This window comes from Saccopteryx leptura, chromosome 6 (assembly GCF_036850995.1).
Source record: "Saccopteryx leptura isolate mSacLep1 chromosome 6, mSacLep1_pri_phased_curated, whole genome shotgun sequence".
Classification (NCBI taxonomy): Eukaryota; Metazoa; Chordata; class Mammalia; order Chiroptera; family Emballonuridae; genus Saccopteryx; species Saccopteryx leptura.
This window is the reverse complement of record NC_089508.1, coordinates 103,292,214-103,317,133: the sequence shown is the minus strand read 5'-3', so window position 1 is coordinate 103,317,133 and position 24,920 is coordinate 103,292,214. Positions and strand designations below refer to the sequence as shown.

Genomic DNA, 24,920 nt, shown 5'->3' with positions numbered 1-24,920 from the left:
AACATAGAGTCTTCTGTCAGCTATAACACACTTCATCAATCATCTTTCTCGCTGAAGCCCTTCTCTTACCTCAATACCCTCAACCCCCCCCCCCCTGATTATTCAGATCCTTTTCCCGTGGCAGGGAACCCCAGACTGACTCAGCCAGTTACCATTCTTCCTGTGTTCCCCCACCCCCATTAGAGTAGTCAGTACCTGTCACTTAGAGATTCATTTGGCTGCATCAGCTTGTCAGCAGCAAATGGTGCCCATGGTCATGAGTATGTGGACCTGGATTCAGTGAACACTAAAGAGTTCATATTTCTCACCCCCACTCCAACCTGCTAATAATCACCTTTGAGCATTAGGCAGATACCTTTCCTTTAAAAAAAAATGTCTTGAGAAAAACTGGATCTGTAGAACTCATACATAATTTATATAGTTGTTGCTTTTGTCAATGCTATTAACACAAAGAAAATTTCAAATCAAACTGACATTACTGAGAATCAACTATGTATATGGTGTTATGTGTATATATGACTCATCATATTTACCATCAAAGAAATTATGACTTAATAGAGACAATTTCCCTCCTTCCACTTTCCTCCTCAAACCCCCTCACCCACTAATATCTACTGTTGGGCAAACAAAACCCTGCGAGGCCCCAGTGGAGTGGCACTAATCCTGGGGAAGAAAAGCTAAGGGGAACCTTTACTGGAGAGGATAACTTTTGAGATGGGCTCATGATAATGGGTACAATTTAGATGGGCTGAGAGAGAAGAGAGGTGAGGAAAGAACGGAGCTGGGGGGACTACATAGACAAAGATACCTCAGCACCAAGGAGTTGGGTGACTCAGCAAATAAAGTCAATGTTGAGAGGAATTGGGAACTTGATGGGGACCAGAAACAGACAAAGTTACAGGTAAATTGAAGCCATATTATAACAGGGCTGTGAATGCCGCATTATGGAGTTTAGAATGAATCTCACAAGGAGCAAGAACTCTAAAAAGATTATAAAAAAAGAGAAATAGGATTACAGTTGTGTCCTAGAATGGCACAGAAAAATCAATACATGTACTCTTATTTACCAAAAAAATAAAATGAGAAATCAGTATTATCAGAGGATCAACATCCTCTTTTCCAGACAGACTTCATTAATATAAAATGTGACCTTAAAAACCTCTTTCTAGCCTAGAAAAAAAAGAGAAAGACAGAGAAAGAGATAGAGTGAAAGAAGACAGGAAGGTAGGGCGGACTCGAGAGAGGGGGAGGTTGCAAGTCTGACTTTCAGAGCAGAGTGATTAAAGGAGTTCTGTGCTGTTCTACCTACTCCATTAAATATAAAAAGAATTCTCCATTTTTAGTTCTCCATTAACCTTAGCATCCTATATTTGAAGTGGAAAAATTTTAAGGATCCTTTTATGCAAAGTTTTTACATTTTTCTTGTTCTAAAATTATTTTTAAATAATTTAAAAGTAATATAAATTAATTAAAACATTGTAAAAATAGATAACACTGAAGTTAAAAGATCCTCCTCTATCCCCATAGTCTCATCCCCAGTCAATAAGTGATAAAAAGCTACTTATCTTTTGTAACCCCAACATGTAAAGTAGAAAGAAAATGAGCCCTTTAAAGATTCTGAAGACTAAATTAGCTAGTTATCTGTATTAATGCAGCAATACAGAAATATTTGCTAATTCAGTGCTTATTTACCAGATGTCAATACGTATTCTATAAAAAGTTGCTACTGACAAATATATTGAAATAGTGCTTGGTGACTTCCGGGTAGAAATAGCTAACTGAATATATGTCTCTAATTCTGCTTCTTCCAGAAACCCCACTAACACCGCTGCAAATGACATTTTGGCTTGGAGTTTAATATAAACATTCAAGGATGAGAGAAGTTACAATGTTTTTGGAAGCTGGAAATAACATGAATAAGTAATAAATGCCTTGGCCGATTCAAGAAGGCTAAATCCCAAGCCAGCAGTGCAGAAAGCAAAGAACCAACCTGCTTTTACTTCAGGATCCTTTAAGTACTTTGAAGTTGGTGAAATCAGGTACCTCTGGAAGTAGAGAAGGAAAAATGTGTAGTGAAGAATTTACTTAACTTAAAGAGAAGTCTGCCCTTTGTTCCAGCTCCTGGGAGCTAACCTCTAAACCCTTAGGATTTCTTGATTAGAGTATTTTGTTATTCATAGTGGGCCTCTCAGACCACACCTCACAGTTTATGTTAAACTGGCCACTCAGGATGAGGACTAGCTAGGCAGAAAGACCAACCACAGGATTAGAGGGCTGGGGCTTTGGGCAACCACACAGCAACCATTTAATCATGCATGCCTAAGTAATAAAGCCAAAAAAAACTATGGACAGTGAGGCTCAAGCTGACTCCCCAGGGTGGCAATATTCCATGAATACTGTCACACATCAATAACAAGAAAGTAACGCATCTCTGAGGACATGGAAGCTTTGTGTTTGGAACTTTCTCAGTGCCAGATTTTACCCTATGTATTTCTTTTTTTGGCTGGATCTGACTTGCATCCTTTTGCTGTAATAAAACTATAAGTATAGCACTTTCCTGAGTTCTATCAGTTGTTCTATCAAATTATCAAATCTGAGGGAGCCTGAGGGGACCCCCAATTTATAGCCAGCTGGTCCAAAGTGAGGATAGCCCTGGGGACCCCTGAACTTACAGCTAATGTCAGAAGTCTTGGGCAGACTTGGCAGTCTTGGAGGACTATACACTTAACCTTGAGTTTGGCCTCCTAGGCCAAAAGGAGCATAGAGAACATTAATTTTGGTATAAAAATATTTCAAAAGCAGAACTCTAAGTTTTTCCTTATTCTGTATTGCTATGTGGTTGCTTCCACTCCCACTTCTGATAGAAGACTAGAAGTTTGTTCTCCAGAATGACTCAATCAAAGGTTCTCTGGACTTAAGAACATTGGGCACAGTTGATGATAGATGTTCCTGTTAAATAGGGGGATTGAGTTAACACAGACATTCTGAGCGCTGAGGCCCCCCAGTCCTCTTGCCCAATTGGCTCTCCAAAGCCTTTACCCTCCAGTTAAGAGACTAGAGATCCCCACTGTAAATCTAGTCAGTCTAAGAAGATAAGATACTGAAATTAGCACATCCTAATCAATTTACAGTGTCATTCACAGTAAAATAGACCTGCCCACACATTCAGAGCATTCAATTAGCTTTCTAGTCTCCTACTCCTAAATATGATCAGGCAGTCAAGGATTAGCAGGGATTTAGGGAAAACGCTAATATAGAGAACAGGCATAAAGTAAACAAACAAAAACTTCAACCAAAAGAAAACATATTATGCAAAGAAAAAGATGATTTGGTGAAAAAAAAATCAGAGATAAGATATTGCATCCATGAAACAAGAACAGAATGTTATTTTAAAAAAGAAATATTTATAGAACAAAAAAGAATTTTGGGGAATTAAAAACATGATAGCAGTGAGGAAAAATCTAAATACAATGGCTAAAAATAAAGTTGAGGAAATCTCACAGAAAGTAAAGCAAAAAGATAACAAAAATTAGAAGAGAAAAGGTAAGATAATTAGCTACCAATCCAGGAGGTTCAACAGCTAAAAAATAAGAATTCCTTAAGGCAAAAGAAAAAAGAAAGAAGAAAATATGTAAAATATCTTAAGAAAATAAAGAGTATTTATCCAAAAAAAAATGTGAAAACATTGGTACACAAAGACACATGCACCCCCATGTTTGTTGCAGCATTATTCACAGTGGTCAAGACATGAAAACAACCAAAGTGTCCTCGATAGAGGACTGGATAAAGAAGATGTATATAATGGAATGTTACTCAGCCATAAGAAATGATGGCATATTGTCATTACAGCAACATAGATTTACCTAGAGAACATTATACGAAATGAAATAAGTAAATCACAAAGAACTGAGAACTACATGATTTTACACATAGGTGAGATATAAAAATGAGACTCATGGACCTAGATAAAAATGAAGTGATTACCAAGGAAGAGTGAGGTGGGAATGTGGGGAAAGGAGTAAAGAGGGACAAATATACAGGGACGGAAAATGATTTGACTTTGGGTGATGGGCACACAACACAATCAACAGTTCAAATGTTCACCTGAAACCTATGTACTCTTATTGACAAATGTTGGTCAGGCAGTATTTGGTCTTTTGTTCTTGATTCCTGAAATCGTTCCAGAGCCATAAAGGTGAAAGAACAATCTTGTTATTCATAACAAGATCCTTCCAACCATACCAGGATTAATGCTAATGAAGTGAGTTCCGGAAAGCCTATAAGGATGGGGACTGGTTGCCAGGGGAACAAACTGAGGTTAAAGGGTTGAAACTGTTAGTCCCACAGCCCAAGCTCTGGAAAAGAGAGAGTCTGGATGTTTAATCATTCACTAATTGCCAGTGATTTGATCATTTATGCCTGTTCAATGGAGCCACCATAAAAACTCAAAAGGACAGGGTGCAGAAAGCCTCTTGATCGATCAACAAGAATGCATCCACATGCTGGAAAGGCGATACACCCCAAACTCCACAGGGACAGAAGTTCCTGTGCTCTGGACCCTTCCAGACCTTATCCCATGTATCTCTTCATCTGGCTGTTTATTTGTGTCCTTTAATACCCTTTGTAATAGCTGGTAGTCTAGTATGTAAACTGTTTTTTCTGCATTTTGTGAGTGGTTCTACAAGTTAATCCAACCTGAGGAGAAAATCAACTTATAGCTAGTCAGTTGCTCAGATGCACAGGTAACAACCTGGGCTGGCAATTGGTGTCTAAAGTGAGAAGAGGGAAGGAGACAGTCTTGTGGGACTGAGCTCTTAAACTATGGGATTTGATACTATCTTCAGGTAGAGAATTGGCTGGTGTGGGAGAAACCACCACTCATTTGGTGACCTAAAGTGCAGGAGGTAGAGTACTGAGAACAGAGGAGACACAGAGGAGGTGTTTTCTATAACAGTGACACTGACTGCTAGAAGACAATTGTTTCCTTTAAGAAGGAAAAAGAAATCTAGTATAGAATTGCATACCAAGAATAATACAGATTGATAAACAATCAAGTGTTAGGACAGAATAAAAATATTTTTAGATATTTTAGATGTTTTGTATACAAAAACAAACATCAAACATTTTTTTTATATGATATCAGAGTCTCTCTAGATATTCTAGCACAGAGAGAGAACCAAGAAACAGCAAGTAATGGGAAGTAGAAAACAGGAGACCTAGGACCCCAGGGTGATGAGGAAGTGAATTCTCAGGATAGCCACTGTGTACTGACAAGGGAAGCATCTTGTCTACACTGGGACAGGTCACAAGACTCTTAGAACAACTGTATTAAACATACCACTTTGATAGAGAAAACCTGATATGAATGAACATAGCTACCTAAAAGAGGTTTATTCAACTGTTGGAGAAGTGGGGGTTGAGTTAGAGATAAACACATATAAAACTGAGCAAATATATTATAAACTCCAGAAAAAATACAAAGTTTCACAAAAATAGAAGAGGAGTTATATTATTCTATGTGGTTTAGCTAAAAATTGCATACTTATTCTTAATAATAAATAATAAATATTGATATAATCCAAATCACACAACTTTTACAGGAAAAGTGGGAGCGGGTTTATGTATGTACAAGCATGTGCATTTGCAGCCCTGTAAGAGAGGGATGCTACAGGAAATTGGGGGTGGAGTGATGGTTTGTATTTGTGCACATATGTACACATGCACACCTGTGAGAGTGAGAAAAATGGGGTGGGGGAACAAGCCAATTAAATTCTCATCTTTCATAATGAGAAGTCAATAGGAAAAGATAAAAAATACTCAGGAAGTAGTCCCACTATTGTATTGTTTCAAAATGAAGGTAGTTACCAAAAGAATCAGCTAAAAGATGAAACGTAGTTGCCTCTGGAGAATAGGAAGTGGAAAAGAAGAGAGTCCACTACTGCTGTTTTCTTAAACCTCAGAACTACTTGATTCTTAACTATTTGTGTACAAACATAGAACTTTAAAACATCCATATTAAATTAATTGTCGTTTTAATCTTGCAATACAGGATTTTAATACTCTCAGGAGCATTGAACATCTCCAAAGAGGAAATAGGAATAGAAAGTGCATTAATTCTCAAACTTATTTGACAATGAAAATGATTATTTTTGTTTGCTTTTTGGGACAGTATGGCACAAAACTGAGTGAGGACATTTGATTAAAACGCTAAGTTTTAAAGTGTGTCTACTCTCCTCCTAAAACACTGGACTGTATTTTTTAATACAAAATGCTCACTGTGACTTAGTTCAATATTTCTTTCACTCAGATAATCCCTTTAAGAAAAAACTGTTTTCATAAACTAAATCTGATCTCATTATGAAAGCCACGGGTGATTAAGTGATCGAGTTGAAGGTAAGGTTATTATTTGTCCCACAAATAGGTATATTCTAGAGTAAATAACTTTTATTTTTAAAGACAACTAAATCAAGGTGAAACACAATAGTGAACTTAAGCCAAATCTTTCAACTAATGTTACGTCTGAATTAACTGTTCATGCTGCAACATGAGAACACATCAAATAACTACCCACATTGCTATTCTTTCATAAACAGAAAGCATTTTATGGGTGATGAACTCTCATAAAGACCAGGATTTTCAAAAGCATTATTTCCTATTCACTAGTATTTCCTGCTCACCCTACCATCCCAAACATGCAAAAAAGATTTTCTTTACAAGATTCCGATGTCAGATTAAAAACAGCAATGGGAGAAAGCAAAGGCTCTTATTTTCCAAAGGTCTGATGTGATCAGAGATCCTCCCTCTGAATGCTGTTTATTACAGAAAGAATAATTAAAGGTCTGGCATGTCTGCTTTTCAAAGAAACAATGTCAGTAAGGTAGAATCCAATTATTTCAAATATTTTACAATGATTTTACTTAAAATGCATCGAGTTAATTAAATACTGTAAAGCACTTCTGCCTAATCAACCATCTAAATTGAAGGTGGCTGGTAAAGTATGACTTGTGCTGACATGAATTTGTACTTTAAAAAAGAATTCCTGGAACAAATAAAAGTTATATATCATGAACCTTCAAAGAAAAATAAAATTCATATTTTCTACCGAAAAGCAGCTAATAGGACAAGGACATAAATATTTTTTGTTCCGTGTATGCTAAGTAGACAATAAAAGCATGAGGGATAAACCAACATAGCAGAAATTCATCTTCATTTTCATTGAATTTTTGTCTTTCTTAATAAATTATTATTCTCTTGCTTAATAAAATAAATAACAATAATAGCAACTGCTGAGTAAGAGCTAATGATATAAAATTCTCTAAAATAAACCTAGGACAGCCTTCATCCACACTAGAAAATTAGATTGAGTATTACAGAATGCTTTGCCAGATCTTCCTTTCAGCAAAGATGGAAAAACAGTTTTAAAGAAAAATGTAAGGGCTCCTCTAAATCACATAATTATAAAGGACAAAAGATGCTGATCACTACAATAGGCCAATCCATAATCTCTCCCCTGTCCAATAAGAGTGCTAAAGCCTAAATTGAAAGTAAAACCCCTCCAGCCAGTCATTTGATTTTATCACTTACCACTAACCGAGTCTAGCTGTGGTCATCATTGGAGCATGTGAATATTATCCAGGAGTGGCCGTCATCCAAAAGTCAGTCAGATACTTGAAAGCTGTCCCTAGCTTTTTAATTTGTTATATCTGGTTTTGTTAGCAATAGTTACAATTGGTGTGACGCTCAGAAACAATTGGTCCTTCTCCAACAGGCTCTAGAAATCATCAGTTTATAATTTTTCAATTAATGTTTCACAATCGTATCACACATCACATGACACAGCTATTTTGGTCTTACTTAGTCATTGTAACCAAATACAATGAATCTCAGACAAATTCTCCTTTCATAGCTTCTATTCATTGTCCCCTTTGCCATGATTCATCATTTTTAGTAGTTCTGTATGGTTCAAACATTGATTTGGATACTCAAGATCCTTTGAATGAGTTTCCTCAACAAGAAATGTCATTTCTTATGACTTAATCAAGAATATTACATTAACGTACAGCTGGCAGTTTTCAAAGTAAGTGCATTCTGAATGACCTTTAATTAAGCTGGAGTTTATAAGGAGAGAGTTTTGTTCTGTTTCATCCTTTAACATAATGTAAAGCACCAGCAGCTGAGAGAATATAGTTATTTTTCTCTGCTTCCACCAAAATGTGTGAAATAACATGAAAATTTAAAAGAAGACAGATTCATAAGAAAGAGGAATATATTACTCCTGCTCTTTTTTAGTTACTATTTGCATGGAATATCTTTTCCATCCCCTCACGTTCTACCTATATGTAGCCTTGAATTTAAGGTGAGCATTTTGCATGATCTTGTTAGATCTTGTGTTTTTAATCCATCCAGCTACTTTGCATATTTTGATTGGGGAATTTAATCTATTTGTTTAAAGTAATTATTGGTATGTAAGGACTTATAACTGCTATTTCCTTAATTGTTTTCTGACTGTAGAACAATTGTTCCTTTGTTGCTTTCTTCCTCTCTTAGTATCTTTATGATTTATATTTTTAGTGGTATACTTTAATTCCTTTATTTTTTGTGTAACTATTAAAAGTTTTTTTTGTTGTAGTTACCATGTGGCTTAATAAAACATATTAGAGATGTTTATAAGTGCATTTTAAGCTGATAACAATTACCTTCAACCTCATAAAAAATACCCAACTCTTAGAAAGCTTTCTCTTCCCTTCACATTTTATGCTATTGATGTCACACTTTATCTTTTTATATTGTGCATCCATTATCAAATTATTGTAGCTATAGCTATTTTTAATACTATTGTTTCACCTTTTATACTAAAAATGAAAATGATTCACATACCACCATCATATTACTAGAATCTGAATTTGGCTGTATATTTATTTACCTTACCGGGGAGTTTATGTTTTCATGCTGTTAGTGCTCCTTCATTTCAACTTGAAGGCCTCTCTTGAGCATTTCTTGTAAAGCAGAGCTAGTGGTAATGGATTTGCTTAGCTTTTGTTAGTCTGGGAAAGTCTTGCCTTCAAGGCATTACTTCTGTTTGGATCTTTCTTTTGGTTTCTATTTCTTTATGAAACTCATTTTGTTTACACCTTGTTTTCTTGATTTCATTTAGTTGTCTGTGTTTTCTTTCTCCATTTACTTTCTTTAAGCTTATTTTGAATTCTTTGTCAGGCATATTGTAGATCTCTACTTCTTTGAGGTTGGTTACTAGAGCTTTATTAGCCTCCTGTGATGTTGTCACATTTGCCTGATTTTTACTGATCCCTGTAGCCTTGCACTGGGGTCTGTGCATTTGAAGGCACAAGCACTTCCAGTTTTTCTAGCAAGTAAAAAACCTCTTGTCTATTTCCCAGGTTGATGGGTTCACCTCCAGAATCACAGCTGTACTGTACTGTACTGTACTATACTGTACTGTACTGGAGCTGATTATGAGGCTGCTGCTGGCTATGCAATAGAATCAGTGGTTGGAGTCTTGTTACCAGGGTCTCCATCCAGCAGGTATGACTAGACTAGATGGATAAGACTGCCTCTAGTACCTTGTTCAGTAAATGATGTTGGAACAAGGGTCTACAGCTGTGTCCTCAGACAGAGGTCCTATTACCAGGTGTGCAACAGATGTTGCTCCTACCAGGATCCTGGGACAACCACAGTCTGATCACTGGATGGGTCCCTGGGTGAGTAGGACTGGCCCTGACCATGGCTATTTCATGTTCCAGAGCCCAAGATTGAGGCCTGCCACCTGGCTCTGGAGGCAGGATAGGCATGTCTCCTGCCAGGTCCCCGAGCAGGCTGGACTGGTCCCTGGGTCCCTAACTGTGACTACAGGGGCTGGAGCCAACTGCAGGGCCCTTTTAGGATCTTCTGGTGTCTCCCATTGGGTCCCTGGGCCCCCAGAACTGCTGGAAGACTGACAGACCAAGGCTGTGAAGAAGCTGGAGTCACTAATATGGTCCTTCAGGGTCTTTGGGGATGTAGATGGGAGTTTCTCCTGCCTGGTCCCTGTGCCAACAAGCCTGCTCATAGACTGTGGTTGGTAAGGAGTGAATGACTAATACGAAGGCCTTTCGGGATCTCCAGAGACACAGATGAGAAAATATCCTGCTGGGTCAAGCCTCTGTTCTTTTAAACTAAGTTTCTTGGTCTATTACAAAAAAAAAAAAAGATATTTGCCAATCATTTCACTGGGTTCTTAAAACCTTTAATATTTACATTTATATTTTAACCCTATTCTAATATGACAAGATTCATATATATATGAATACATATATATATATGTATAGCAAGGTTTATATTATAACAGACTCTCAGTTATAATATAAACTCAGTTTACTTGTGAGGCAAACACAAGTAAAACACTGTAACTTAACAGTGCTTTAAAACATTTCTCTTTATGAGGGCATAACAGTTAAAGTATTTATATTTATAAGGGCAAAACATTTTAAAATAGCATCTTGGGTTCAGACTATGAAGCAGTCACTTGAATTAATAACACTAATTTTTATTTTTCAAAACTAGGCAAAAAATTTACAAGTCTTAACATAAAAGGCAATTCTTAAAACCTATTGTGTATATGCTCAGTTAAGGCACTAGGGTACACACAGTGTGGGCTCACACAAAAATCATTACACTGATAACTTTAGGAAGTGCATGTGCATTCCATACAATAACCCTGCAGGGTGACATCTTCCAATTGCTAATAGAGTGTCTTCTTTGCCTGTATCTTGCATTACAACTCTCAAAAAATTCATCATCGTGCAGATTTAACCCTTCCTTCTTGTCTTTTACTTCTTTCCCCAACATCACCAGATATTTCTGTGTCCATGAAATACTTAGAAATTTTTTTAAAATCTCATTCATAGGTTGTAATTAGATCAATTCTATTTAAAACTGAACTGGGCAAAGAGGGTTAGTAATAAATACAATAATTACTTCTGCTTCAAACTAAACTTACATCCAAATTTAGTTATCAGAACAAAGATAAGTTTAACTCGGTGACTAGATTAGTCTGGTAAATTATTTGAGATCATTTGCTCCACAGAGCAAAGCTAAATAGAAATCTGAACTTACCAGAAATTTCACTTTGATCACTCTCTCCTTGTAACATGGCTATAAAGTGAAAGAGGTTCAAAATTTTCTCAATTCTTTGAGCCATCTTAATAAATAACGAATAATGATAAAATATATCAATATATTCATTCAGCTGAAATTTTTTACATGGTGAGCTCTGACAGCCAGAAGAATAGAATGTTCCTAACAGAAGTTGTGGAGATTCTACGTGAACACTGATAGCAGACCGAGCCTCATTTCCCCGAATGTGGCCCACATAATACTGGCTCTGTGAAGTACTCATAAGAAAAGGTTTGGAGATTAAACACCTCTGGGAAACAGTGCTTATGCATTTACTCTACAGGAGAGACAGCACACATTAGCTCCTAGGAGTCTTCAGAAACTTTTATTTTTGTTTAATCCAATGTTTTCCAAACATTTTTTCTGCATTAACAGAACTAGGGCTACTTGGGATACTTTGGGGAACACTGTTCTAAAAAACTCCAAGTAATCTTTGTACACAAGAAGAGTGTGGAATCTAGGCCTCATGTATTCAAAAGCAAAACGCTTTTCCTACTCTGCCTCCTGGCCCTTCGACTTCAGCAGTCCCTGCTCCTGAGCACCTGGCTCTCCCAGTCTCACTCAACCAGCATCGAAGAAAGGAAGGACTGCAAGTCATACCTCCTTTCCCGTTTGATTTACCTTTCAGTTTCAACTCTGTATTTCTCATTCCACTTTTGATAAGCTTATGTCCCTTTCAACCTTTTCTTAGTTTTGGACTGGGACCTTCATCTGGCATTCTAGATACTGGCTACCCAAATCTATGGCTGATTTCTGACACTGGCATTGTTGGTGCTCGGTGTCCAAGTTTTCCCTTTTATGTTCTGCAGAGACCTGTCAGTTTAGGTCTCCACTTTGAATTCAACCTTCTTCCTGTGACAAAATCAATAAAGGCACACCCCACACATGACGAGGAGGCTGCGCTCCTTAGGGACATAGAAATCTAACAATGGTTCTTGCAGTTTGGATTCACCCATCAGTCAGTGAAGAAATGTCTGAAGAGTTTCTTTTCCCATCAAGACATTGTGCTAAAAGCTGTGGTGAATTCAGCAGAGAGCATGCTGGCAGGGAACTTCACCTTGAGTTATATTTTGGGGATGAGTTGGGGCAGAAAACAATGGAGAAATTTGTGGTTCAATGGCTGTGTGGTTGCCCCCCCCCCCCCCCCCCCGATGCATATTATAAGAACTTAAGAATGACTTGCCCTGGAAATTTTTGTTTTTAGTCCCTATGACCATTGCCTCATTTGTTCAATGTTATTCTTATATTATCTTTGGGAGGTCAGGACAGAAGCTGTTAAAAAGACAGACAGACAGACAATTTAAAGTAGTATATCTGTAAGGACCTGGACAGGCTTCCCAGTAGAAATCTAGGAGACACTGTGTAGAATGGCAAGTATAGGCTTGATGCCTTGTTTACAATAATAACCTCCAAAGTCACTATTAAGACAAACAAAAGTGCACTGTCTACACCTACTCTCAGCCCATCCTACCATCTTTTTTCTTTAACCAACGGCATCTGTATTTCTTAAGAAGTATAGGACTAGACCAAGGCAGGTTGCTGACACCATCATCTCTGCCGTGTATCATTGAAGATCTACTGTGCTTTTGGACACACTGGCATATGTTGATTCATTTTAGAGAAATTATTTCCTAGTGACTTGAAGAATGTGAACACTGGAAGCTCCTTTCCAGTATTCAGCAATGAGTTTTTAGCTTTATCTCCTAAGGACTCAGTAAAGCCACAAAGGAAAATAAGCAGTAATTTTCCTTTGGTTATGACGTCTGACAAAGTGGAGTCCCTAAATATTAATGGCATATTACTTTATGCATAGTCTTGCCCAACGATTCCTTTCAAAGTTGATGGTATAAAAGGGGACAGTGGTATTCTGTTACCATTATGTACACAGATTACGAGGTATGCCACCTTGTCATGAAAACATGTCATGTCATGTCATGTCATTTAGTTCCAAAAGATGCAAAGAGGATTGTAAACTTCTTGCATCCTACATATTGTTTCATTCAGAGCCTTTCTATACAGCAGGCCTATTGCTAACACGTACTGAACATGTGAATGAGTCAGGGAATGAGTGAGAGTATAAGTCCATGAATGATGCAATTAGTGAGGCAATGAAGGCTTTATATCAATACTGTGGGAGAAAATTGTATGTTACATATTAAGTAAGTGGCTATAAAATAGTTAAAGAGAAAAAATACAGAGGTTAAAAATAATACTGGGAAATGTTTTATTTTGTGTTGTTTCTAGTAACAACAGAAACTATTGAGGTAACACTCAATCTGGACCTTATCTCACAAAAAACAAGATACCCAATAAATCTATGTTCTTAACAATGAAAGAAAAGCCATTTCCTGGTGTTAGCAGGCAACTGGAGCAGCCAGTATTACAAAAACATACTAGAGAAGAAAAATTATTTTATGGTTCTATAAAGGTAGAAAGTCAAATACTCTCATTAGCCTTAGCCCCTTCTCAAAACCCCACAAAAATATCACAAGACAAACAAACAAAACATAAGAAAAAACAGAGTAAGAGATATAAAAATGGGAAGAGAATTTGGGAAACCAAAATACAAATGGGCAGGAAATAACTGATTTAGCAGATCTGGGAGCGCTAAAGCTGGCAGTGAGGAAACAGAGCCAACTCAGTTTATGGATGGAGGGTCCCAAATGCCCCACAACTGACGACATCGTATTCCCCTGGAAGTGGGAATAAAAATAGAATAATTGTCTGAAAGTCAATTTACAAAGCTGCTAGAATCCCCAGATTCCCTCTCTTGGGAGTTTGCCTCTCTCTGGAGAAAGTAAAATGAAGTCTCTGGACTAGAAAATGCCAAACACAATTGAAGGCAGGGGCACCTTTCCCTAAACTGGGAAATGAGGTCAAATATACCTATTGAATGCTTAGATCTCATCTGTTCTTCCACTTAGAACCCAGAATGCTATCAACATAACCTTGACCCTTTAGTCAGGAGGTTAGAATCTGATCAGATCTAAAGGAAAGGCCTAAAGATATTGTTGGGGGAAGATATCCCATCAGTAAACAGCACATATCATCCTACAGTGGGATATCTTAACCTTGACACTATTGACCTTTTTGGCCAGATAATTCTTTGTTGTGAGGGGTTGTCCTGTGCATTATAGGACGTTTAGCAGCATCTGTGGTCTCTACCCACCAAATGTTAGTAGTATTCCCACCTTTTCAGTTATGACAATCAGAAATGTCTTTAGATGTTGCCAAATGTTCCCTGGGGGACAAAAATCACCCCTGGCTAAAAACCACTGCCTTATAGTTAGGCTCACAGTTGACATGCCTCTCCCAACAAACTCAGAGCTTCAAAATCAGCTTCTCAGACATTAACTGAAATTATGTACAGGTGAATATAAATCGACTTGCAATTTGTGCTTGCATCAGTTAATCACTTAGGAAGCATAATGTGGTTTAATACCTCTCTATTAAAATTATTTTATATTTCATAAGATCTAAACTTAAAACAAAATACTTCCTAAAAAATCCCAAAAGAATTACAAAATTAAAAAATATTTTTAAACTATTAATATTGTCTACCTAATGGAAATAAATTAGTGGTTACTTTATAAAATTCCAAATAGTTTGATGTTTTTCACTCAAGGGAGAGTTATAATCATCATCATCATCATCATCATTACCTTTTTAAAAACCTCATCATACACGAACAAGAGAGATGGGTAGATCAGGTGGATTTTCCTAAGGATATATCCACAGTTTGAACATCTGAAATTTTATTACCTTTCACCTTGTTTGCTAGTTTTGATGTCAGTTTCAAATTAGAGGAGGAAGAAAACCTTTGCTATTATGCTAATCTGCATCTGAAGTACATTTTGCATGTAAAACAAACACCCTTTTTTGCTAACCAAACTTACAGTCCAGTGTAGAGAGGAACCCACAGAGCTCTCTGTCAACCTCGCATCCCAGGAAGAAATTGCCGTTAAAAGCAAGATTCCTGAAATATGTCCAAGGATAAATGGCTGAAATTTTTCTTTTTAAAGAAAATGAATCTGTTGTGAATCAATTAGAAAGCTAGCCAAATCTACTTGGTAGTTAGCATTTTCAAAAGGAAAGAAAATCTTTGTACTAGACCGGTTTTATAAACTATCTTAATTGGCTTTGTCAGTTACTCATCCCACATATGTAGTCTGTCACCAGCATCACCCTATCCATGAACATGAGCCTCCAGCCTTCATCACTCTCCATCCACCGGTAGTGATCCTTATTTCTACTCCAAGGCCAGGAGAGCAGTTGTACAGAGATTATCCTCCTCCCCTATACATACTTACTTGGAGATCATTTTAAACTACAACGGGACATAATTAATATACCTGATTATGAAAAGAGGCTAAAATCAGGTCTAATGCAGTTTACTTGTAGTCTTAAGGAAACTGTGCAACAGATACCTGAGTTTTTGTTTTCTTCCGAAAGACATCTCATCCATTCAAATGAAAAATCAAATGAGCTCCCAAAAGTTAAAATCATCACCATAAAAACACCTTATCTGTTACTCTGAACACTGAATACTTATTAGTATAAATATTGTTGCTAATCTGAGACCTTTTCCTTTATTGTAACATTTTTAAGATTTAGCCCAACTCATGTCAATCATTTCAGCTTAATTTATAAATGATTCAACAACTAGTTTTACTAAGTAATACAACATTTGAAGACTCATTAAAATTTTTATTGTGCCCTTCTATAGACTTGTTCTTTCCCCTCCTTCCCAGATCATTTCTACTTGAATAATCCTGGCTCCCAGGCAGCCAGTCTTGAAGAAGGCCCTGCTCCCCCACCCTCCCCGCCCCTCGCTTGGTCTACCAAACACTAATTTTTATTCATGCTGTGGCTTTCCCAGCTCCAAGAAGTTTTCCATCTCCACAGTGTTACAATTTGGGGGAGTTACAAGACCGAGGAGTTGTGTGGGTAACAGAGGTTCCTGACACTGCCCAGGAGCCTACCTTTATGGAAATTTTCTGCACATCATTAGGCAGTAAATGTCATCTACAGTCGAGCAAAGAACTTTTTGCAGGACCAAAGGGTGTTTTTCTGGAGCTTCAGCTCCTAACAGGCATTAAAACCAAATATTTTACCTGGATTCATTCTACCTACCACTATGGAAGCCTTGTTTCCTTCTGGTCAGTATCTACAAACCCAGAATCCTAAGGGATTTTGTGTGTTTGTGGTGGCTTACAACAAGAATGAATTCTATGATATTGCTCTGAGGTTACCTGGTACCATTTGTTAGAGAGTCTGAGTCTAAGACTATGGGTTTCCTGCAAATCACTAGAAAATGAAATGAGAATGAGAGATCATAAAGTAAACCAAAGGAAGAAGTAGAAAAACTTCAAACTACCTCACGAACATGCAGTGATTATTCAGTTTATGTTGCTCTTCAAAGGTGTCTGCACATCTGGACAAGCCAGACTCCCCAGTGGCTCTTAGGCCTGGCTGGAGAGGGTCAGCCTCTGCCTGCACCCTTGATGCTCCGTGGGGGCGGAGGCTCCTCTCTGGGCCTGTGTGGGGGTCTCCTCAGACATCGTTGGGCCGGTGAACAGATGCTGCCCAGGACTGAACACAGTGGGTGGGACTAAATGTTTTGCATAATTCTCTGAACATAAACTTGGCAGGACGTTGGTTGAGTTACCAAGCAACTGAACATTTGACATGAAGCCTTTAACAACCTTTTCCATAGATTACTAAAAGTGCCACCCCTCAAAAAAAAAATTTATGCCTGGTCCAGTGAAGAAAAAAAGAATAAAACAGAGGTAGCCAAGAAAGGAGTGAGGAGAAGAAAGGCAAGAAGGCCAAAGGAACAACCATGTTCTTTAAACTCATAGAAGCAAGAAAAGGAAGGCAGATGAACAGGAGACATTTGGGAGAGGGGTGGAGACTCCCAGAGAAGGAGAATATGCATAGAGGATGGTACAAAATGATCCCAGGATGGCATTTCCTGAAAGCTCTAGGAAGCATTTTTCTTTTTTTGAAATGGGCTCATATCAAATTTTATTACATTGGAGATCAGTGATGCATTAACTTGTGCTGCCCAATCAAGAAATTTTATAGATCTCCTGCTATGTCTGTGCATTTAAATGCATTTCTTATTAATGCATCATTGTTTTTTGGGGGGGTTACATTAATTGATTTTCCAATTACACTTGACATTTAACCTTAGATTGGTACCAGGTATATAGCATAGTGCTAAGACATTTATATACCTTATACAGTAGTCATCCCAATAATTCTAGTACCGTCTGACATCATACATCATTACAATTTTGTTGACTACTCCCTAAGCTGGACATCCCGTGACTCTTTCTACAACTGGCAATTTGTACTTCTTAATCCCTTTTTCACCCATTCCCCTTCCATCTGGTGACCATTAATTTGTTCTCTGTATCTGTAAATGTGTTTCTGTTTTGTTTGTTCACTTATTTTGTTTTGGATTCCATATGGTACAATATTAGTCCTTCCCTGTCTGACTTATTTCACTTAGCAAATACCCTCTAGGTCCATCCATGCTGTCATGGCAAGATTTCATTCTATATTTTTTCTGATCTATAGAATTTATTTAAATTTTGCTAATTGTCTCCAAAATGCCCTTTTATAGCAATTTTTATTTTTCTGGTCCAGAATCAAACTTTCTTTGTCTTTCACATCATTAATATTTATTAATAGTACCAGCAATTTCCTTTGTAAAAGTGCCTCAATTTGGGTTTGTCTAATATTTCCTTATGAGTAGACTTAGATTATACATTTTTTCAAGTACAGTATGTAAACGAGGTTGTGTATTGTATCAGGGAGCACACGATACTGATTTGTCCAATTGTTGGCAATATTAACTATGATTAATTACATAAATAGTTAGGGTGGTTCCACCAGGTTACTCGATAGTAAAGTTCCTGTTTTTCCTTTGCAATCAAAGAGTAACTCGTGGAGAGATACCTTTAAGAACTGTAAATATTCTAGTTCTCAACAAATTCTTACCCACTGATTTTATCTTCCACTGATGATTCTTGTCTAAGAGTTAAAATGGTTGCAAATGGCTATTTTCTAATGCTATCATTCGTCTTAGATTTATTAGTTGGTATTCTCTTCTATTACATTTGTTTGCTGTGAGGGTGGACTCACAGATGTTTTAACTTAATGAATTAAAATTTATTAATCTCATTATTTTGAAGCTCAAATTGTCTCAGATTCGGCCAGTGGAAACCTTTTTGACTGACTCCTATGGTTTTTTTAGACATGTCCCTCTCATTTTTTAAATTAAAAAATTAACTTTAATAGGGTGACAAGGGTCCATAGGATCACACAGGCCCTGGCCAGAGAGCTCGGTTGGTTAGAGCATCATCCTGGATATGGGTTTGATCCCCAGCCAGGGCACATACAAAAACAGATGAATGTTCTTCTCTCCCCCCATCTACTCACCCTTCTTCTCTCTCTCTTAAAAAAAAAAAAAATCTATAAATTTTTTTTAAAAGAAAATTTAAAAAAAGATTTTGTTATTTTTTATGGCTGAGTAATATGCTAGTGTGTGTGTATATGTGTGTATAATCACTTGTTTATCCATTTGCCTATTGATGGCTATTTGGGTGCCTCCATACCTTGTATATTGTAAATAACACTGAAATGAGTATGGTGGGTGCATATGTTACTGTTTGGGGGTTTTTCTGTATTTTTCTGAAGTGAGAAGCAGGGAGGCAGAGAGACAGACTCCTGCATGCACCCGACCGGGATCCACCCAGTATGCCCACCAGGGGGCGTTGCTCCCCTGCAACTGAGCCATTCTAGCACCTGAGGCGGAGGCCACGTAGCCACCCTCAGCGCCAGGGCCAACTTTGGTCCAGTGGAGCCTTGGCTGTGGGAGGAGAAGAGAGACAGAGAGAAATGAGAGGGGGAAGGGTGGAGAAGCAGATTGGTGCTTCTCCTGTGTGCCCTGACCAGGAATTGAACCCAGGACTTCCATATGCTGGGTCAACGCTCTACCACTGAGCCAACCAGCCAGGGCCTAAATTACTGTTTTAAATTAATGTTTTGGATTTCTTCAGATAAACACCCAGAAGTGGAACTGCTGGGTCATATTATTTATTTATTTATTTTAATTTTTTGAGCAACTTTCAAGCTGTTTTCTATAGTGGCTGCACTAATTTACATTCCCTTCGATAATGCAGGAGAGCTCCTTTCCACATGCTCGCCAACACTTGTTTGTTGATTTATTGATGATAGCGATTCTGACAGGCATGAGGTGATATCTCATTGGGGTTTTAATGTGCATTTTCCTGATACAGTGAAGTTGAGCATCTTTTCATATATCTATTAGCCTTCTGTATGTCCTCTTGGGAGAACTGTCTATTCAGGTCCTCTGCCCATTTTTAATCACGTTGTTTGTTTATTTTGATGTTAAGTTGTATGAGTTCCTTATATATATTGGATATTAACCCCTTACTAGTTCCATATATATATATATATATATATATATATATATATATATATGATATTAACCCCTAGCAGATCTGGCCTTGGTGAATATGTTCTCCCATGCAGTAGACTTTTTTGTTGTTGATGGTTTCCTTTGCTGTGCAAAAACTTTGAGTTTGATATAATCCCATTTGTTTATTTTTTTTCTTTTGTTTCCTTGAAGAGATTTACCCAAAAAAATATTGCTAAAAGTGATGCCAAAGACTTTATTACCTACATTTTCTTCTAGGAGTTTTATGGTATCAGGTTTTACAGTTAAGTCTTCAACTCGTTATAACTTTATTTTGTATATGGTGTAAGCAAGTGGTCTATTTTCACTTATCTCCATGTATCAGTCCAGTTTTCCCAACATCATTGATTGAAGAGACCATCTTTACCATATGTTTATTCTTACCTCCTATGTCATATACTAATTGACCATATAGGTGTGGGTTTATTTCTGAGGTCTCTATTCTGTTCCACTGATTTATGTGTCTGTTTTTGTCAGTACCATGATGTTATGATTACTATAGGCTTGTAGTATAGTTTGATATCAGGTAGTGTGATTACTTTAACTTTGTTCTTCTTTCTCAATATTGCTTTCACTATTCTGGGTCTTTTGTAGAACCACATAAATTTTAGGATTATTTGTTCTAGTTCTGTGAAAAATGCCATTGGTGTTTTAATAGAGATTGCATTGGATCTGTAGATAGCATTAACATTTTAATGATTTTAATTGCTCCCGTTAATGTGGACAGAATATGCTTCCATTTATTTGTATCTTCTTCAATTTCTTTCTTCAATGTCTTAGAGTTTTCCAAGTACAGGTCTTTTACCTGCTTGGTTAAATTTATTCCTAGGCATTTTCATCTTTTTGACAAAATTGTAAATACATGTTTAAAAATACTGTAACATGAAAATTAATTCAACATGCTTCTAGCTATACTGTCAGCCCAACACTCAGAGACCCAGCTATAGGCGTTCCTCTCCAGAATAAGTTCTAAGGGTCCAGAATCATTGAAACCTGCTACAGGACCACTTGTTGCCTCCAGCCCACAGAGTACTTACACATCCCTTATTTAAACAGTAGATTGGGAATTGTGATTGTCAAGAGGAAGAGCCATAACTTCAGTTATATCAATTCTGCCATTCTGTGTGACCACCTGGAATTTTTTTTTTTTTTTTTGTATTTTTCTGAAGTTGGAAACGGGGAGGCAGTCAGACAGACTCCCGCATGCGCCCAACCGGGATCCACCAGGCACGCCCACCAGGGGGCAATGCTCTGCTCATCTGGGGCGTTGCTCTGTTGCAACCAGGGCCATTCTAGCACCTGAGGCAGAGGCCATGGAGCCATCCTCAGTGCCCAGGCCAACTTTGCTCCAATGGAGCCTTGGCTGCGGAAGGGGAAGAGAGAGACAGAGAGGAAGGGGGGGGAGGGGTAGACAAGCAGATGGGCGCTTCTCCTGTGTGCCCTGGCCGGGAATCGAACCCGAGACTCCTGCACACCAGGCCGATGTTCTACCACTGAGCCAACCGGCCAGGGCTGCCACCTGGAATTTTTAATACATGTTTAATATTTAAAACAGTAACCGTAGTGTAAACAGTAAATCAGCATAAAACCATAATGTTTCTGTTCAATAAATGCAAATTTAAAATCATACATGAAAGATTTTTGCCAAATTTAAATAACTTTAGCTTTGTAATTTATTCTTTTTTTATTGTTAATCTACTTATTGTAAAACTTAAGGATGAATCAAGAAAACAGTGATTATGACCGATTATTTACATGATTATGGAAAAGAATTTTGTCCTAGATGGGCAGTGGAAAGGGTGTTAAAAATGATCTGTTCTGGGTGTCAGAAATGCTGCATACACCATCATCTCTTTGGAGCAGAGAGAGCGTGTCCCTGCGGGGAGATCAGGAGTGAGAAAGAACGAGACTGGGGTCTGTCACTTCTCTGCCTCACATGCTCCCCAGTCTGGCAACATTCTTTGAGTTTTTTCCAAAGTTTTATTATTTATTGATTGACAAACATTATATATATTTAGGGTACATAAAATAAGCATTGTATACATCTAAGGTGCACAAATAAACACTGAATGTATTTAAGGGGTACACCACCAGGACCTGATGTTCTCATATATGTATACATTATGAAATGATTCTTCCAGTGGAGGTAACTAAACTATCTATCACTTCGTATATTTTTCTTTTATTTGTGTGTGTGACTGAATACTTAAAATCTATTCTCTTATCAAGTTTCAAATATAATATGGTAATATTAACTATAGTCACTCTGCTGTATCTTGAAAATTAATTCATCTTGCACAGCTGAAACTTTGTACCCTCTGACCAACATCTCCCCATTTCCCTGACCTCCCTGCCCTTGGCAACTGTTTTATTCTCTTTTTCTTTATCACATATAAGAGAGACCATACAATATTGTTTTTGTCTGGCTTATTTCACTTAGCATATAGTCTTCCAGGATTGTCCATGTTGTCACAAATGATAAGATTTCCTTCTTTTTATGGCTGAATAATATTCCACTGTATAGTGTTCTGATATATCAATTTTTTTTATCCTTTCGTCTATAGACAGACATTTAGGTTGTTTGGTATCTTAGTTATTGTAAATAGTGCTGCAATGAACATGGTGGTACAGATATCTCTACAAGATAGTGATGTCAGTTCCTTTGGGTATATACTCAAAAGTGAGATTGCTAGGTCATATGGTAGTTCTAGTTTTAGTTTAGTTTAGTTTGTTTTGTTTTGTTTTTCTGTTTGTTTGTGTGTTTGTGGAACCTCTGTACTGTTTTCCACATTGGTTGTGCCAGTTTACCTTCCCACCATCCTTTGACTTTAGCCAGAATCGAAGCTCCTAGCAGAGAACCTCTCCACACAGTTGATTCTCCTCATTCTCTCCCTGTCTCTCTGTCTGTGGATTACAATCTGCTTGCCCCTCTTGCCAGTGCAGATTCAGGGGTGGACAGGCACCACTCTCATCCCTTAGAAGCCTAAGAATACTGCACTATCCTTGTCATTTTGCTATACTCTGCCCATACCTTTATAAATTGTTTTATTTAAACTCTATGAAAATTACCCAATTTGTATATATCAACTATTTTCTGCCAAGACTCAGACTAATATATATTTGTACTCCTCATAACCCTCGTTTTTGTCACAACTCTTCATTATCCTAGACTCAAATGGAAATTTTTCTCTTCCTTAAGTATATATATATTCCAATTCCATGGAATTTTAAGATTCTGGGAATAAAGTAGTTGATATTCGTTGTTTAATTACAGTTGCAGTTTTCAGGGAAAATATCACAGGATGTGCACTTAGCTGAGCCATCTCTGCAGCATGGTCTCAACAAATCACCTGCCCTCTCACATATTTGCCAGTTGCCTCATAAAAATAACACTGGACAAATTGCCTTGTTTAGCACAACCTTTCCCTCCGCAAAAATCCATTATTTTTCTGCTTCTCTCAAAAGTAGAAACTAAAGCGTCACCAGTCATATTGTCTCTGTAAATTAAATTTATACATTCTGGGATTAATAAAAAACCTTCATCATTTTAAAAGGGCTAATCAAAAAGCTAATTGAAAGAATTAATACCAGACAGTACTGACTTCAGTCTGTCCACATCCTCTGAATTTCCAAGTTAATGCAACTAAAGTGATGACTGAAGGACTCTACCAAAAGTTTTTCTCAGAATGAAAAATGCTTTTGTTAATAGTTTTCAAAAAGTATTTTCTAGGAGGCCCTGGTTGGTTGGCTCAATGGTAGTGTCAGCCCAGCGTGTGGATGTCCTGTGTTCGATTCCCAGCCAGGGCACACAGGAGAAGCTCCCATCTGCTTCTACACCCTTCCCCCTCTCCTTCCTCTTTCTTTCTCTTTTCCCTTCCCCCAGCCAAGACTCTACTGAAGCAAAGTTGGCCCCAAGTGCTGAGGAGGGCCCCATGGCCTCCACCTTAGCTGCTAGAATGGCTCGGGTTGCAACGAAGCAACACCCCCTGGTAGGCATGCTGGGTTGGTCGGGCATAGTCTGTCTGTCTGCCCCCGTTTCTCACTTCAGAAAAATACAAAAACAATATTTTTTTCTAAGAAAAAAGGCATATTCATTGAAATTTAAAAGATCTTGATTCTCTTCCATTATAAAATGACTAAAATAGTCTCACTGTATGAAAACTACACCTCAGAATAGCAAGCAAACTCAAGCAAGAACACATAGAATTATACCCAGTAAAACGTAAAACAGCATAAATTCTGCAAAGCAATTCATCACTCTGATCTGACCCTAATGTGATTACCCAGGTGGTTAAAGGGCCATTAAGGATACAATTACCATGACTAATCTGTATTAGTGAAAATAAGAGATAGAGTTGAACAACAAAAATAATAACTAACATATTGTGCTTACAATGTGTATAAGGCACTATTTTAAATGCTTTAAAATCATTGACTCATTTAATCCTCTGGGCAACCCCAGGAACTAACCACCATTACTATTGTTATTTACAGATGAAGAAACAGATTCAGAGAGTTTAAGTAATTTGTCCGAGGTCAAACAGCTAGCGTGAAACGTTGACATAAGTGGAGCCATTTTAAAACAGATCTAGAATAGCCATTCCACAGGACCTGCCTTGCACGTCTTACTCCTAAACCTTTGGAATGTTTGGACTAGGCAAAATAACCTATAGACTGGGCCAAACCAACACTGTGTTAAAAACAATTACTTATAAAGCTAACAGGAAAGCAGACATATTGACCACAAGGATTGATGATTATAGACAGTGTTTAGAATCAGTAACCAGCCATGCATAGCTAAAATGTAATTTAACTTGTTAACACTAATAGAAATTCCTTTCTTTCTATTTATGTAATTATTTCCCTTCCCTTTCTCATAAAAAACACTTGCCTTTACCCCGTAATTTGGGTTTCTGCTTGAATCTAACCCCAGTATTATAATTTTTTTCTATCTCAAAAAAAAAATTCTAGTTGGGTTTTTATTTTCAGTTTAACACTAGTAACTGACAGCTGAGATGGAAGTGCAGGCCATCTGGCTCCCAGCCCACGCATCTAACCACCAACATACACCATTTCTACTGGAACTTGGGGGCACAGTCCCTTTAACAGTGTGTAATTAAATATATATATTAATTACATATATAAAATATATTTAATTACATATATAAATTATATATATTTATAAAATTATAATTATATATATACATATATATATATATATATATATGATCAGTTTAGCACA

At 37.4% G+C, this 24,920-nt stretch overlaps 1 protein-coding gene across 2 annotated transcripts in view; it reads right to left on the bottom strand.

Annotated features, from left to right (window-relative positions):
- Window positions 1-24,920, bottom strand: part of AKAP6 (A-kinase anchoring protein 6) — a 495,640-nt gene that overhangs the window by 390,587 nt on the left and 80,133 nt on the right. Inside the window, exon 1 of one of the 2 annotated variants that reach the window (XM_066344194.1) lies at window positions 1,991-2,014. The exons of the other annotated variant lie outside the window; for it this stretch is intronic. The gene's annotated coding sequence lies outside the window, so the exon portion shown is untranslated. Of the gene's footprint in view, window positions 1-1,990; window positions 2,015-24,920 lie in introns of those variants that run through there. 2 annotated transcript variants of the gene reach the window in all.